This window comes from Phocoena phocoena, chromosome X, assembly GCF_963924675.1.
Source record: "Phocoena phocoena chromosome X, mPhoPho1.1, whole genome shotgun sequence".
Classification (NCBI taxonomy): domain Eukaryota; kingdom Metazoa; phylum Chordata; class Mammalia; order Artiodactyla; family Phocoenidae; genus Phocoena; species Phocoena phocoena.
This window is the reverse complement of record NC_089240.1, coordinates 116,025,895-116,044,779: the sequence shown is the minus strand read 5'-3', so window position 1 is coordinate 116,044,779 and position 18,885 is coordinate 116,025,895.

Below are 18,885 nucleotides of genomic sequence, written 5' to 3'. Positions count from 1 at the left end.
AATCAATAAAAGAAGAAATGAAAAAGGAGAAGTTACAACAGACACCTCAGAAATACAAAGCATCCTAAGAGACTATTACAAGCAACTCTATGCCAATAAAACAGACAACCTGGAAGAAATGGACAAATTCTTAGAAAGGTATAACCTTCCAAGAATGAACCAGGAAGTAATAGAAAATATGAACAGACCAATCACAAGTAACGAAATTGAAAGTGTGATTAAAAATCTTCCAACAAACAGAAGTCCAGGACCAGATGGCTTCACAGGTGAATTCTATCAAACATTTAGAGAAGAGCTAACACCCATCCTTCTCAAACTCTTGCAAAAAATTGCAGAGGAAGGAACCCTCGCAAACTCACTATGAGGTCACCATCACCCTGATACCCAAACCAGACAAAGATACTTCAAAAAAAGAAAATTACAGACCAATATCACTCATGAATATAGGTGCAAAAATCCTCAATAAAATACTAGCAAACAGAATCCAACAACACATTAAGAGGATCATACACCATGATCAAGTGGGATTTATCCCAGGGATGCAAGGATTCTTCAATATACACAGATCAATCAATGTGATACACCATATTAACAAATTGAAGCAGTAAAACCATATGATCATCTCAGTAGATGCAGAAAAAGGTTTTCACAAACTTCAACACCCATTTATAATAAAAACTCTCCAGTAAGTGGGCATAGAGGGAACCTACCTCAACATAATAAAGGCCATATACGATATATCCACAACAAACATCATTCTCAATGGTGAAAAACTGAAAGCATTTCCTCTAAGATCAGGAAGAAGACAAGGATGTCCACTCTCACCACTATTATTCAACATAGTTTTAGAAGTCCTAGCCACAGCAATCAGAGAAGAAAAAAAAATAAAAGGAATACAAATTAGAAGAGAAGAAGTAAAACTGTCACTGTTTGCAGATGACATGATACTATACATAGAGAATCCTAAAGACGCCACCAGAAAACTACTGGAGCTAATCAATGAATTTGGTAAAGTTTCAGCATACAAAATTAATGCACAGAAATCTCTTGCATTCCTATACAATAGCAACAAAAGATCAGAAAGAGAAATTAAGGAAACAATCCCATTTACCATTGCAACAAAAAGAATAAAATAGCTAGGAATAAACCTACCTAGGGAGAAAAAAGACCTGTATGCAGAAAACTATAAGACACTGATGAAAGAAATTAAAGATGATACAAACAGATGGAGAGATATACCACGTTCTTGTATTGGAAGAATCAATATTGTGAAAATGACTATACTACCCAAAGCAATCTACAGATTCAAAGCAATCTCTATCAAATTACCAGTGGCATTTTTTTCCAGAACTAGAACAAAAAATTTTAAATTCGTATGGAGACAAAGAAGACCCCAAACAGCCAAAGCAGTCTTGAGGGAAAAAAAAACCGAGCTGGAGGAATCAGACTCCCTGACTTCAGACTATACTACAAAGCTACAGTAACCAAGACAATACGGTACGGGCACAAAAACAGAAATACAGATCAATGGAACAGGATCGAAAGCCCAGAGATAAATCTATGCACCTATGGTCAACTAATCTATGACACAGGAGGCAAGGATATTCAATGGAGAAAAGACAGCCTCTTTAGTAAGTGGTGCTGGGTAAACTGGACAGCTACATGTAAAAGAATGAAATTTGAACATTCCCTACACCATACATAAAAATAAACTCAAAATGGATTAGAGACCTAAATGTAAGACCAGACACTATCAAACTCTTAGAGGAAAACATAGGAAGAACACTCTTTGACATAAATCACAGCATGATCTTTTTTGATCCACCTCCTAGAGAAATGGAAATAAAAACAAAAATAAACAAATGGGACCTAATGAAACTTCAAAGCTTTTGCACAGCAAAGGAAACTACAAACAGGACGAAAAGACAACCCTCAGAATGGGAGAAAATATTTGCAAACAAATCAACGGACAAAGGATTAATCTCCAAAATATATAAAGAGCTCATGCAGCTCAATATCACAAAACAAACAACCCAGTCCAAAAATGGGTAGAAGACCTAAACAGACATTTCTCCAAAGAAGACATACAGATGACCAAGAAGCTCATGAAAAGCTGCTCAACATCACTAATTATTAGAGAAATGCAAATCAAAACTACAATGAGGTATCACCTCACACCAGTTACAATGGGCATCATCAGAAAATCTACAAACAACAAATGCTGGAGAGGGTATGGAGAAAAGGGAACCCTCTTGCACTGTTGGTGGGAATGTAAATTGATACAGCCACTATGGAGAACAGTATGGAGGTTCCTTAAAAAACTAAAAATGGAATTACCTAATGACCCAGCAATCCCAGTACTGGGCATATACCCAGAGAAAACCATAATTCAAAAAGACACATGCACCCCAATGTTCACTGCAGCACTATTTACAATAGCCAGGACACGGAAGCAACCTAAATGCCCATCGACAGACGAACAGATGAAGAAGATGTGGTACATATATACAATGGAATATTACTCAGCCATAAAAAGGAACGAAATTGGGTCATTTGTAGAGACATGGATGGATCTAGAGAGTGTCATACAGAGTGAAGCAAGTCAGAAAGAGAAAAATAAGTATCGTATGTTAACGCATGTATGTGCAACCTAGAAAAATGGTACCGATGAACTGGTTTGCAGGGCAGAAATTGAGACACAGATGTAGAGAACAAACGTATGGACACCAAGGGGGAAAGTGGCGGAGGGGGGCTGGGGGTGTGATGAATTGGGGGATTGGACTGACATATATACACTAATATGTATAAAATGGATAACTACTAAGAACCTGCTGTATAAAAAAATAAATAAAATTTTAAAATTAAAAAAGGTGATCTTACTGACAATTTACTTCTTAGGATTGGCCAAAGCCAATGTTTTGTGTTTTGACTACTAAATTGAGGAGGTCTTTGCTGTGTCTCACTACTCCTGGAGCTTACCCTCCAACACAAACTAAGGCATGTATATTTGGTGGCTTCCGAAGTAGCAACGATTGTTACAGTATCTCAAGCTGTGTTTAAGGGTGGGATGGTGGCTAGGAGATCTGCATGCACTGTGCAGATGTAAGAAAAGAGTTAAGAACTAACCCAACCACAGCTACAGCTAGAAATCCTGGCCATTACATGTCCTTTTGCACTTCACAGGCAAGAGGATATTCTGCAAGCAAAGCTGACCCACAGGTGCTGGGCTGCAGCACAATTGATTTCCTTTGTGGAACTAATCACAGAGAAATCCTTCATGTGTGCTCCCAGACTCAGTGGCAGTTTCAAGTTGATGTGAAGTGCTGACACATAGCACAGAAGTGTTAGTGTTAGAACATTTTAGAATTTCAAAGCATCACCTGACGGGGGAGAGTGTAGGAAGCAGACACTAACCATCCTGACTGAGAAAATAGGGGTTAAAGAAGGGAAGGAGGTTTTCACAAAGTGAGAGAGTTACACATTTTTTATCACACTGTATTATTATCTTCCTCTTTAATGTCTCTGCATCCAAGGAACTGATCTATCTTGTTCATCATCAGCAGAGTGAACTGCCACATAGTAGATGCTCAAGAAACATCGTGGATGAGTGAATGAACTGAACCTAAATCAACCTCAGTGTCCCTCCCAACCGAATCACGTTGTCAACATTTGTTGCCAGCAAATACACAACTCAAGTTCCAATTCGTCTTGCGTTCGCTCCCCGGGACACAGACTTTATGTATACAGTGCTACCGAAGCAGTTGGTTTTGTAGAACTGGTCAGTAAATGGAGGGAAAGAACCAGCCAAACGACTAGTTTAACTGGTATTTTTTTCTACTCAGTTGCCTACATTTTTGTCTGAATTGACAAAATAAACAAACAAATGAAAACAAAATAAATCAAAAAGTATGCTGATGTCTGATAGATGTAATTACATCCCTGTCTTGAACTGTGACCATCAGCATGAATCTGAGAGACTAAACACTGGGGTAAAAGGCTGTGTCTACAACCACTCCTTTTAGTCACCTCAGGGCTGGGGGTGGAGAACAACTAGATCTGTTCTTTGATGTCACAAATTCAAAATACCCAACCGACTGAATCAATTTTTCACTACTTATATAATTAGGGACCTTGTATAATCAGCGTCCTCTCTCCCCATAAGGTATCAGGCTCTTTTGTCACTTCTCAAATACCCCTTTTTAAAGACTACAAATATTAGACACCTGAAGTCATTCCTGTTTGAAGATTTTTCCCATCTAAGCCTCTCCAACCATTCCCTGCACCTCCCCTTACCTTGGCAGCTGTGTGACCACCAAAGATTTTCTTTCTAATCAGGACTGAAATCCATGTTCAATTTTTGAGTAACCAAACACAGGGCCGTCTGTGTTAGCAAGTGATATTTTTCCCAGTCAGTCCTGACTTGATGAATTGACTTTCCCAAGTGCCAACTGCTTAAGCTAAACAATGACACCAAATGAAACCGCATATCAAACAAAGGCACATCAGGAGGAGGAACAAGATGACACTGATGTCATGAAGGCTGCCTCAACTGGGGGGCCATAGGCAGGGCAGAGTCTTCGTATTGCACAAGCCATAGCTAACACAAAGAAAAACAGGAGGAAACACACAAAGAGGACCTGAGATAATACCTATAGAAGAAGAAATTTAAATTGCAGATGGATTCGTTATCATTTCTAATCCTTCACTATAGAAAGAGGCTATTTTTTGCAGCTCTCCTGTTTGGTATGTAATCTTCTGTGACAAACATATAGTTTTAAATACTATTTTAATAAACAAATAAAATGCATAATGGTTTCAGATCTAATAGAGTATTTCCATTAGTTAAAAGTATAATAGCTGTGCCCCGGGGTAGCATAACCATAAATGAGCTACCCGGTCTTTCCCAATGAGCGAAAAAAAAAATGGTTTTGTACCAGTAACTTTCACTTCCTATTATAATACAGTTCCGTCCATCACCAGAAGCCAGAAATTATAAAGAGTAAAACATTTAATGAACTTGCTTTCATTAAATGATGTGTATCATCTGATGCTGAGGGAGAGAAAGCTAAAACTCACAGTTTGAATGGTCCTAGAACAACCTTAACAGCAGTTTGTTAACAATCAAACTGAGGAGTATTACATGATTTCAGCAGTTGGGAAGCAAATTATTTTATTTATTCTCACCACTGCACTTTTTGGACCTATAATATATTCCACTCATCAGAAAGCTTTATCTCAGCTGGAAAACATGAATTCTTACTTTGGTTTCCAAAATTCCAGTTCTTTACTAAATTCTAAGTACCTTTGAAAATTGAAATGCCCATGGTTGACATTTACTCTTATAGGTAAAATACATAGCTTCATTCATATTTTAAGAGTGTATATTTAAAACTCATACCTTGTCAAGAGCATAATTGAAAAGGAGAATTTTTCCCCATTAGTTTGGTTTCAATCTACAAATCAGGTTTCATGCTTTCTATAGAAAAATGTACTTTTGTGCCACACATCCAATGAGAGAATGACACCACTACAAGATACTTGAACTGTTTTCTTTACCACGGGCTATTACTGTGTCAAAATGCTACTGAGGTTCCTGGGAGATATAGTTCCTATTTCTAGTTAACTTATAGGTATAAAAATGCTCAAATCAGAATTTATAAGGAGGGAGGCACATTTTGAAATTCTAAGAAGTAAAGAAACTGGATTAAAAGTAAGAAGAAAGGTCACCAAATGATACATTTTCTGATTGAATGTAGTATTTTTTATTCCTTTCAATTTTGATGGTGCAACTGTGACAATACAGGGTGATTCAAAACTAAGTGAACACTTTCACAATTGTTTACTCAGTAACTAGGTGCTGTATGAAATTGTAGTATGTAGCAAATTGTAGAGTTACCCTTCCGAATGTCCAACCATTGGAGAAATACAAGTTTTGACTACATGCTCATATATAACCTGGTTCCTTAATAATAAATGTTTGAGAGCATTCTATTATTTTTGATGACTATAATTTGTTGTAGAATGCTTGCATGGATGTCCTTCAATTAAAATACAGGTTGCAAAGTAGCAAAAATAATTTAAAGTTCTTGTCAAAACTGTCCTAAGTTATGCATCAACAGATACATATTATTTTTAATATGTCATCTCCTTCCATGTTTTAAAAATAAAATTTGATATCGCTAAGATCAGCTCCTACGTTACTATAAGAAAGTCAGGGATATATATATGTACTTGAAAACCAGAAGTCCAATTTGATATTTAAAGTCAATAGATGTTAGACAGATAGATAGATAGATAGATAAAATGCACTACTAAGGACTAAGAACTGGACATATAAGACTGGATTGAATCCAGGTTGCCAAAGTGCCCATGAAAAAGACTCTGACTGGATCTATACAGGTTTACCAAATTGACCACTTTGACTAAATTGACCAGTCAATTTAATGAAAGAGCCACTTAACACCCTCCCACCTCAAAATGACCAAAGCCACCTGTTAAGGAACTTGTGGAGAGTCTTATTTTGCTGCTCCTTCCAAACACCAATTCCTCCCACTGCTCTACCCCCCTGTCTCCTCCAAGCAGCCCTTTACTGATTCAATTATTTTCTCAATTGCGGTTGGAGTTAGGGAATAACTATTTGTTCCCCAGGACACACATTTCCCTGGGATTGAGCAAGTTACAGAAATCAGCTGAGCTGAGGGCTGCCCTGGGCAGAACCGTGTGAAGGTCCCTGAGGAGCAGGTTATATTCCTGAGTGCTCCAAGAATTCCGCTTCAATCAAAAAAGCATTCAGTTCACTCTTTCATAGTCTGTACTCTGCTTCTGAGCTAGCGATCTGAAATACTCATTCAGCTACAATTTCTCTTGCGGCTAGCCAATAAACTGAACATGTCGAGCCAACTCACAATTCTTCAAGAAGCAACCACCCGGTAGAGAGACACTACCGGTTTTCTGTTCAGGCTAAATGCCATGGTTTCAAAATATGTGATGAGAAAGGAAATGTAATTGTGCAATTTTTAATTGAGATGTTAATCCTTACTATACTTCTCTACAGGAAACAGTGCATCCATGAAAACCCCCAAGAGAACATGCAAGAGTCTAGAAAACTTGCTTTTTTTTCCTCTGGGTGTGAGATACCCACCATCTTCCACAAGATGGCAGGCAGTTTTCATTTTACTGTTGGTAATGAACAGGAAATCACTCCACTCTCAAATGACAGCAACCCCAGGTAGCTAGGGTGACATTTGCTTTACATTATGATACACACTAATTAATCATTAGTGATCCCAGAAGTAAGTCTGCTAAAAATGCTTTGCAATGGCTTCTCACAGCAGGGGCTTTCAATATTGATACTATTACGTGCACATATGTTCAGCCAGTATATGTTTAACTTTTAAGGCTTTACGTTTTTAGGGTATTTTAATCAATATTGCCTAGATTAACATTCACCTCTTATTTGGAAGGGGAAATGATGAGGCTAGTAAATACAGAAAGATAAAAGGCAGTACACAAAGCTTTGAAAAGGTAAAGGGAACTCAAACAAGTTTTTAGCTGAAAGTACCTTTGTCCTCTGGCATTTGCTGACATCTTCAACTTTTTCCCAGGCTCATCTCAAAATTACCGGGGCAAAAATTCTGTAAAGAACTTGGCTGGCACTATCATTGCACACTTGTGTCCTATGGTCTCAAAACAGATCACTTGGGCTTCCCTGGTGGCGCAGTGGTTGAGAGTCCGTCTGCCGATGCAGGCGACACGGGTTCGTGCCCCGGTCCGGGAAGATCCCATATGCCACGGAGCGGCTGGGCCCGTGAGCCATGGCTGCTGAGCCTGCGCGTCCGGAGCCTGTGCTCCGCAACGGGAGAGGCCACAACAGTGAGAGGCCTGCGTACTGCAAAAAAAAAAAAAAAGATCACTTCATTAAGGAATTAATCTAGTCCTTCAACTAACAAGAAATGCTCACATTGCCTTTCAATATCAATTCCATTCCTCCATTCCATAGCAAGGAGCCTCATTATTATAAACAACTCCACCAGACCTCAGGCACAACCCCAGCTTCGTACAATGAGTGCTAAAGGTTCTAGGAATATTCACCAATTGCCTGAGCAGCCACGCCCAGCCCAGTTCCCTCCACCACCTGAAGCTAACCCAGGACAAAGATAATCTGCCTGGGTCCACCCCACCTGCGGTGGAAACTCTTAGCAGTTTAAGCTCACATCTTAGTTCCAATTATAACTGGTTAGTTCTCCACTTAGGTCAACTACATCTACCCCTAGGCCTTGTTAATAAATCTTTTGAAAAGTTTCTTTTACTCCACTAAACTTTAGCTTTCCTCTGATAATGACACTTCCTTCAGTGCCTCCTGAATTTTAATATGTATATGAATCCCATGAAGAGCTGGATAAAACACAGATTCTGATTCAGTAGATCAGGGGGAGGACTGGAGATTCTACACAACTAACGAGCTCCCAGGTGATTCTGGATGCTGCTGGTCCACACGCCACACGTGAATTAGCAAAGCTCTAGAGTTTCTTCCTTCATCCACACTCCATATATCCTGGGGTAAAGAAGACCGGTAGGAGTTTCCAGAATCCTCACTGTATTTTCTAGACTTCGTTTCATCAATAACTCCTCCTTTTTTGAAGTCCTCATCATCTGACTGATAAATACTCTTCACAGTCATAGATCTCAAGCGCTCCGCTGCATTCACTGAACGTTTTGGAATCCAGATTACCATCTTCTTTCCATGTATGCCCTCTTCTTGAACACCTTCAATCTTCGCGTGGATGACTTACTCATGACACTGGCCTTGACCTCCTTTGTTCCACTGACCTTCATCTTCTTTCACTTTTAGCAATCAAGTCACTGGCCACACCATGACCTTGTTATCACCTGAAATGGCTGTAGCGCTGAAATCTGAAATCTTAAAATTTCCCCCTATTACCTCAGCCTCCGACAGGAGACTTCTGCTCTGCTCTCACTAAACATACTCTCCCACCTCGTAGGACTTTCCACTCCTTGGAAACTTCCCTATTCTATTTTCCTAATACCACTAGCTTTCACCTCCGTTTCTACGCATTCTGGAAACCAGGGTCAACCATTTCTACTCCAAATTCAAGAACAATCTATCCCTAATTTCGTCTTCTGAAACTACACTCTGAACTCAATCCTGGGTGTACTCCTACCTATTGTTTTAATCCTCCCCATCTATAAAGATCTAGTGAACACACACATGCAACTGCTCATGCTGAGTGGCCCCATTACACACTGATATATACAACCCCAGTTGGACCCAGCACCCTGCTGCCCAATCCTCTTCTTTGTTCCCTCACAATTGTTTTTCTCGGACCCTTTTCATGCTTTTCAAGCGTCAAGTTACAAAATATAAATGTATTCAGCTCCCATTCCTTCCCAGCACAATCTTCCCATATCTTTACCCAACCTCTCTTTTCCTTGTCTCCTGTTATGTATTGCTTTTTCTTCCAAAGTTAACCCCAACAATTTTATCAGCTTAAAAAAACAAATCCCTCTTATGCTTTTGATTCTACTTTGATGTGTTAATTTCCCATTCTTTTAAATTATCACACTCTCCCTTCCCCTTGGGTCCTTCCTCTCAGCCAGCAGACTCTCTCAAGTCTTCCTTACTAACCCCCTCTCAACCAAAAATATGCTCCGTAACTTTATTTCTTCCTAACTAGAGATACAATTCCAATTCTACCTTTTATTTTATAAACTTTAAACGAAGTTGCCTTCATTCATCATCTCTTTTTTATCATTGATTCTTTCTTTAATCTCCTACAAGCACCTATCATATTATAAAGTAAATGCCACACCTATGAGTTGGCTTCTGCCACTCCACTGATGGCTTCATAGTTTCCCATCTCAATGGCCTCGTCTCTGTCTTTGATGCACTGGCATAATTTACCACTTGATACTCACCCTCCGATAGAAACATTTTCCTCCCTTATATTCCCTTATACTCCTCTCAGTCTTCCTATTTCACTTTTAACCTCCTCTGCTGATTAATCACTTCTGTTTCTCCATCAAACTCTTAATGTTAATGTCCCAAAGGGTCTGCCCTTAGCCTTCTTTGCTTCTCACTCTGCGCTCTCCTCTTGTATCCCTCTCTTCCTGGGCTGCCATAGGCATTCCCTTGATCTCAATTATTTTCTCCATAGCACTTATCATGTTCTGACTTATGAGATAATTTAATTATGTTTATTAATGTCTCCCAACACCTCATCCCTGCTAGAATGTCAGTTACATTAAAGAAGGGGATTTTTTTCTGTTTGTTCACTGATGTACACCAAGCCCCTGGAATAGTGTCTGGAACACAGTAAGTGCTCAGTAGATTTTGTTGAATAATCACTGCCACATCCAGATCGCAAAACCTAACCCCTCTCTTGACCAGATACCTCCACATGTTTATCATACCGACATGTCAAGATTAACATGGCACAAACTGAAGCCATTACCTCGTCCTGCGACAAATTTGCTCTTCACGCAGTGGTTCCTATCTCTGATCAAGGCACTGCAAGCCTAGAAGGTTTCAAGTCATTTTGACTCCTTTATCTTTTCTTACGACGCACAGCCAATCTGTCATCAAATACTGTGGATTCTAACCCCTCCAATAGCTTGCACCGCCCATGTTCATCCTCATAAGGCATAGCTCATTTCTACTCTTGCCTGCAATCTTGAATTTACCTCCGAAAATTATCCTACTGCCACTAGTTGCCCAGCACCATCTATCCTACACAGTCTTGCCTGACTTATTTCTCTGATAAAACAAATCTGATAACATTACATCTCTCTTGAAGAGTCACAAAGGCTGCCTGTTCAATAGATTTAATCCTGAGTTCCTTGGCCTGACATTAAAGCTCCTCTATCATCTGCCTTCAAATCTATCTTTCAACTTCACATCCACTATATTTTTTCACAGTACCTACTCTGTAGATATTTCTAATCCAAATGCTCACGTGACTAATGAACATAACAGAAGATTCTAAGAGAATGCAGGTGAGAAGAATGGTGACTAATTTCAAGAAAATCTGGTAAGACTTGCTGGACAAATGCAGTGACTTAAAATTATCCTTAGTGAGAAAGTGAGATATGAAAATGACTGAAGACAAAACTCTGATAAAAGGGTCTTCTTCTCTACTCGAGGATCTAGATGGGGTTCTCAAAGTGAGATCGATGAACCATCTTGTGTCAGAATCCTCTGGAGTTGGCCCTTGTATCTTCATTTGTAACAAGCTTCCCAGGAGATTCTCATATGCATTTAAGGCTGAGAATAACTGAGTTAGGGAGTAATATCCACATTTTCTATTTCTGAAGGGGATAAGAAGAAATACCTGTATCCTATTACCCCTAGGTAACATGAAAAGGACACTGGATTAGGAATCAGAAAAGTGATTTATTTTCTTAACTTTGCTCCTCACTTGCCTATGTGCTTGGGCAAGTCATTGACCACCATATTCAAATACAGGGGCTGGAGGAGATGACCTCTAAGAACACTTACCACTGGAGGAGTTGCCGTTTCCATTGGAACCATGCCTCATCGCCTCATATCCTGCAATTTCCTGCCACCACAGCATTTATGGTGGACAGCATTGACCCTGACCAAGAACTGTGCGTTAGGAAATAGCTGAGAAAGTGTCCCAAATGTCACCTTCTCAGTGAGGCTTTCTTTGTTGATCAAGTCCCTGTCTCACGCTTGTTATTCTTCTTGCCTAATTTACTTTTCTCCATTACACTTAACACTATGTTTTTCAATCTTTCAATCAAGCAATCTTGCTTATTGTCTGTCGTCCCTCACTGGACTGTAAACTCCATGAGAGCAAGGGTTATGTCTGTTCTGTTTTGTTTACTGCTACATCATCTGGACCTTTAACAACCCCTGGCATATAACAAAATACAGCTTTAAAGCTCTCGTCATTCCCTTGGTTCCCTCTCCCCCTCCCCCTCTATCTCCCACTCCCTCTGTTCTGGCTTTCTCTCCAATTCTCTCTCTCCTTCTCGTCACACTGTACCCTGACCCCTTTACACACTTAGAGCTGTGGCATTCAAGATGGGACAAGGTGGACATATGGGTAATGGAGGACAATTCACGCTCCTTGTCAACTTCTCAGTTTGTTCAAATGAATCTCAGAGGAAGGAAAATGCCCTCCCTAGAACTCTGAGAGAGAAGTTCTTCCAGATATGAGAAGACCTTTGGCAGAGTTTTTATTGTGGACAAAGGATACCCTGACCTCTGAACTTAAGTTTAGGGGATAATGCTGATGATCTTTGTAAAGAGAGCACCACTAATGTACTTACGTCACAGACAAACAAGCAAACAAACAAAGAAAATAACATTCAATTCAAACAAAAGGGCAGGCAGTGGTCCCGAAGTATGGGTTTCATTGAATTTGAACCTGAAGTTACTCAGACTACATTTTGACTTCCTGCAAGAGAGGGTCATTCACAGGATCACGTGGAAGCATGTACGTATCTCTGGCTCCACCCTCAGGCATCTTTTCCATTCCCTCTTATTTCACAGTTGCTCGGTTAAGTATTCTATTCTCTAGCGCCCACCTGCCTCAGGTGGCGTTAGCCATTCTTGCCCCTCACAGAAACCCTTCAGAGGCCAAGCTTCTATGTACCACAGTAGACCAGGGAACCTGGGCCACCATGTTAACAGAAATGATAAAACTTACTTTTTGTCACCTGGGGCCCTCTACAAAAATGATGATGCTCCCTCCTTTGCTACTGACTTTGTTGGTGATACTAAGGATAGAGATTTTTAGCCTGGGAATGAATAAAGGGATATTTTAGGTTAGACTTATTTTCCTTGTCCTGCCAATGCAGCCATGGAGGCAGCTGCCCACTCTGACATAAACAAGATGAAAGCATCTCTAAAAATCTTGGAATCAAATTTAGCATGCAAAGATTGTGATGCCATTTAGCCAAATAAAGACTTTCTTGGGATTGATTAAGCAAACTCGTGTGAGTCCCTAGAAGAGTCCCAGGGCCTGGCAGGGTGCTCAGTAAACATGTGCTTAATGAAGACAGAAATCTAAGTCTTATGGAAGGCTGACATTTTTATATAAATATTGGCTGATAGTGAACATAAAGCAACTGTTAAAGATTTGGTTTCAAACTGTAGAAGGGCCAAATGAAAAGAAAGAGCAATTCTAAAGTAGAGATTTATATTTTCATCCAAAATGAGTTAAACACTATCCTTTCCTCTCTGTTGGATCCCAAGCAGATTTCAGGCCTCTCAGGATGTGACCAAAGCTATATTTCAATCTTAGTGCAAGCAATGAGCACCTCAGTCTCTCAACCTCCCAGCAGATGCTCCTTTCAAGAGGTTAGCAGCAAGCAATTGCCTCAAAAAGGGAAACGCTTGTGACTGGTCAGTTTTTATTCTCCGTTGAGGAGCTAGCTTTTGACCCTTTTGTTTAACTTCCATTTTGGAGAGGATGATAGACCAGGTCACTAAAAGGTAGAGAGGGGAAACTCATAACTTTCCATTTACAAAGATTGGTGAGAAAATGATGGCTGATAGAATCTTAAGGATTCTTGGGCTTTCTGGTCTTTCTGTTTCTCTGTCCCTTATGCAGTTGGGCTGGTTGCAAGTCAGTTTAACAAATAATTACTAAGTGTCAGCTAGGTATTATGCACTTTACTAGATGCTGTTCTTTCCATCCATTCATTCAACAAATATTTATTGAGTACCTACAATAGTAATGCTATGAGGTGCTAGACAAAGCAAGCATGGTCCCTACCCTTCATGTGGACTATAATCAAAATGCGGGGGGGGGGTGTGCAACTGTGTTGGAAGCAGAAAAATTTTACTAAATATAATCAAACTAACAGTATTATATATCAAGGCCTTACTGTATGCCATGCACTGAGCCAGGTACTTGTATATGCGTTATCTGTTTTAATCTTCACAACAGCCTAACAAGGAGGCTCTTAATCATCCTTATTTTACAGATGAAGGAAATAAAGATCAGAGAGGGAAAGTAACTTGATCATGTAGCTACTAAGTTGCAGAGCTGGGATTTAAAAACATGTCTGTCTGATTCCAAAGCCTATGTTCTTTCTAGAACACCGTATTGCCTCTAGAGAGGCAGTTAAGAGAACAATCAGAATTTCTTATCCTAGACAAACGAGATCTTTTTTCCCCCCTCATGTTGACTGTCTTAGTTCAGACTGCTGTAACAGAATACCATAGATGGGGTGGCTTCAACAACAGAAGTTTATTTCTCACAGTACTGGAGGCTGGGAAGTCCAAGATCAAGGCGCTGGCAGATTCAGCATCTGGTGAGAACCTGCTTCCTGGTTCACAGATGTCTGTCTTGCTGTGTCCTCACATGGTGTAGGTGGGAAAACAGCTCTCTGGGGTCTCTTTTATAAGGGCACTTATCCCATTCATGAGGGCTCCATTCTTATGATCTAATAACCTCCCAAAAGCCCTACCTCCTAATACCATCGCATTGTGGGGTTAGGATTTCAGTACACAAATTTTGGAGAGACACAAACATTCAGTCCATAATGTTGACTTTTGCTCAGGGGCCTCTGTTCATCGTTAGAATTACTATGATTTAAAAATTGTGCACTCACCTATTTTTCCCCAAAGAAACTTTCCCATCAACTTTAAAGGAAATGGATTGTGGGATTTTAATGTGCCTTGTTGAATTACTTCTAATTAGGAATTTCCCTTCTATAATCATTCAATATGGCAGTCAAGAAGAAAAAAATATGGATATACAGTGTCTATGAAATCATGACCCTGCAACAATTCATTGAGTCAGAGGAGAGGTTCATAGGCCACTGTGATGGGCTCTTCACTGCTTGAGTTTAAGACTTCAGGTACTATCATCACTGAGACCAAGAATCTTATTCACTTATAGATGGATTGTGTCCTAGACGTAGGACAAGAGAACAAGACAGCATCTCTCCAACCAGGATTTTGCGACCGCAACACTACTCAGCTGATGGTGCTGGGCTCCGGAGCGAATCCTTAACCGAACATTCATCTAGGGCCCTTCCAAACTTAGTTTCTTTGCTCCAACTTTCCCCTAATCTGGAAAGTTCTTTCTCTCTCTGTTTACTTGTAAAAATCTGACATTTCCATTAAAACACAACTAAAATGATAACCTTTTCCAACATGACTTCCTCAACAATTTCAGTCAAAATCTATCCTTCTCTCATTTCCTCATTAACCTATAGCTCTATTTCAGAGCTAGCTTTTTATAAGAATTTGATTCAATAGGTATTTTTTCCTCTGTGAGATGCTGAGCTCTGAGAAGTCAGGGATTTTATCTTATTCTTCTCTGTATCCCTCCTAGTATCCAACACAGTGTGTACCAAATGCTTTACTAAACAGCAAATGCTTGTTGAATCATATTTGAAGAATAATCAAAAATAAAATCTATTCTTTCGACTTCAGTTCCTACCCCCATCACCTACCTGGGCCCTGGCACACGAGAGTCGGTATAAGAGAAGAAAAAACGTTGGCTTTGGCATCAGACCAACCTGGGTTCAAATACAGCACTGCAACTTCCTAGCTGTGTAAACCTAGGCAAATCATTTCTCTCTCTGAGCTTCAGTTTTCTTTATCTATACAATGGGGATAACAACCCTCATTCAATTACCAAAAGGAATAAATGAGGTAGGTATGTATGTGTGTGAGCCATACATTGCACACACACAAACCTTAAGTTCTCCTCCCATCTCATCCCTTTTTATGGTAGGGAAAAGGCCCAATATAGGAAAAAGAAACATTAACCCATGCTATCAAGGGTTGTGAATCTACAAGTGGCCAAATGAATTGATATTTACTGGGTCCCTACTATTTTCCTAGCACTGTGCTAAGTTCTATAAGGGAGACAAGAAAAAGCCTCTGCCTCCAGAAAGCTAACAATCTATTGGTAGAGGCAAAATAAAATCATGAGAGACACACATTAAGAATCCCAGCAGGCGAAGTGAGAGAGTGGCATGGACATATATACACTACAAAATGTAAAACAGATAGCTAGTGGAAAGCAGCTGCATAGCACAGGGAGATCAGCTCAGTGCTTTGTGTCCACCTAGAAGGATGGGATAGGGAGGGTGGGAGGGAGATGCAAGAGGGAGGGGATATGGGGATATATGTATATGTATAGCTGATTCACTTTGTTATAAAGCAGAAACTGACACACCATTGTAAAGCAATTATACTCCAATAAAGATGTTTAAAAAAAAGATGTGGCACATACATACAATGGAATATTACTCAGCCATAAAAAGCAATGAAATTGAGTTATCTGTAGTGAGGTGGATGGACCTAGAGTCTGTCATACAGAGTGAAGTAAGTCAGAAAGAGAAAAACAAATACCGTATGCTAACACATATGTATGGAATCTAGAAAAAAAATGGTTCTGAAGAACCCAGGGGCAGGACAGGAATAAAGACACAGATGTAGAGAATGGACTTGAGGACACGGGGAAGGGGAAGGGTAAGCTGAGACAAAGTGAGAGAGTGGCATGGACATATATACACTACCAAACGTAAAATAGATAGCTAGTGGGAAGTAGCCACATAGCACAGGGAGATCAGCTCGGTGCTTTGTGACCACCTAGAGGAGTGGGATAGGGAGGGTGGGAGGGAGACACAAGAGGGAGGGGATATGGGGATATATGTATATGTATAGCTGATTCACTTTGTTATACAGCAGAAATTGACACACCATTATAAAGCAGTTACACTCCAAATAAGATGTTAAAATTAATTAAAATGTTACCAAAAAAAAAGAATCCCAGCAGGCATATGCTAAGTGCCCCAAAGGCAAACAGACAATGCCAGAGGTGTTCAGAGGAGGAAGAGGTCGAAATAGTCTGACAGACTTGGAGAAGGCTTAAACGCCCTTTGAGGAATAGGTTGGAACTTAATGGAAGGAAGAATAGAATGTGGGCATTCCAGTCAGAAGAAATGGCATATGTTCAGACGCGAGGGTGGAGGTATGCTCAGAAGGGTTAGAGAACTAAACCTGGATCCCTCAGAGATCAGGTAAGAGGTGTAGCGAGTGAGTGTTGGATGGTGGAGGGCCTTGAGTGCCAGGTTAGGAATAACATTACTAATCATTGGCAAAGAGCAGACTGAGGGGTCACGTTATTGGAAAACTGATTTCCAATTTGGGAAGCATTCCTGCTGAGGCCATGCCCTACATATGTATATAAAGTGACCACCATAAGAAGTAGCCAGGACCGCTGTGCTGCAGAAAGGAGGCTGGGAGGTTTAGTTATCCAGCATCAGACTCCATGGTGAAGAAGTCTCAGCCCTTTGTTTCTAAGAGTGGTGACAGGCATCCCTTCCCCCACTGCAGCTGCCCTCAGAGCATGCTGGGGGCTTACTCCCCCAGAAGTACAACAAAGCTGCCCCAGAGAATCCAATGGGAGCAGGCATCAGCAAGGCTCTCCTCTCCCCCCCATTCCAGCCGCAGGCTGCACACCCCACGCTGCACCCACAGAACTGAAGTTTACCGGGGGAGCCCCAGAATGGCTTGCTGGCCACGACGCTAGGGCCAGGCTGCCTGCTCCCCTCATTTGCCTGGGGTGGGGGCGGGAGTCATGCTGATTGGCTTCCAGCTGGCTTTGCTGAGCTCTTACAATAATAAAGATGGGACCCTCTGCCAGTGAGGTCATGAATTGAAGAGCAGAAGTGGGGACAAGCTTTGCACCGCACTATGGCCCCCCCCCCGTACCACCTGCTGGGCAGGAAAGTTTTCTTCAGCAGGAAAGAGAAATGGTGAATGGGGAAAGGCCAGGTGGTGCGGTGGTTTGCTCTGGGAAGCTGGAGGGAATGAGCGCAGCATTGTGAGCCCCTGGCTCTGTGTGGGCAAGCAACAAAGTAGCGGGGACCCCTTATCAGGTGAACTCAAGTGCCCATCAGCTCACTCCATCAACTGCTGCCCCTCCTCCCCCAGGCGACTCCAGGCTGTTTATTTTCTTAGAAAAGGGGAATCTGCGTGTGAGCTCATTTGCATTCTTTGGTCCCAAACAAAACAATATTAAAGGGCCTTGAAGAGCTGGCTAACTGGGAAGGCTGTTTGCCTTGGGGGAAAAAAACTCCTTACACTTGAAAAGGAATCAACGTAGTACTCTATTTTCATGCCAAGTACAATGCTTGCATTAGGGAAAAAAAATTCCCATTCACTCTGATCAGCAAGACCGAAAGCGATGGTTAAGAACTTAGCATCTTCTTCAACAGCCTTCAGACATTTTGTGTTTTCTTAATTCTTACCAACTTGTTTTGAGACGTGTAAATGTAGCTGGAGAATGAAAGAAAGTAAAGGAGGGAGCAACAGCTTCAACAGTGGCCTGGTACCCCTCAAGAAGCATGGATGCAGTTGCTTTTCTTACGTGGGAAACAGATGGTGTTTTATGCTTAACACAATCAGCACCGCCTCTCTATCTGTGCCCCTAACTTTCCCCACCTGTGTGAAACCTAATCAGCGCCTAATGAACAGACTTGGAGTTGTCTGGATGGAATTAGTCCCAGTAGGAGCTGGGCTTCAGGTACCAGGAACTCTCTTAAAGCTGTGTAGCTGCAAAAGACAAGAAATCTTTACATCAGAGCTAATTAAATAAAGGTCTACCTCTGCTAAATACGTTTTGTTTTTTCCCCCTCTAGAAAGTAGACAAGACTCAGTGTATTACATTGTTAAGCTAATGTTGACCCCTCTCCTCACTGCAACTATGAGCAAACGTTTGTATTTTGAATTTCCTCTAAATACATGAGACATCAAATGCCTTTTCAGTCATCCCCATTCTTGGTGTGGGCTGCTTTCCCTGGATCATATTCTCCTTTGTGCAAATGCACGCACACCAACAATGGAAAAGTTCAGGCAAAACTTGCCGAAGG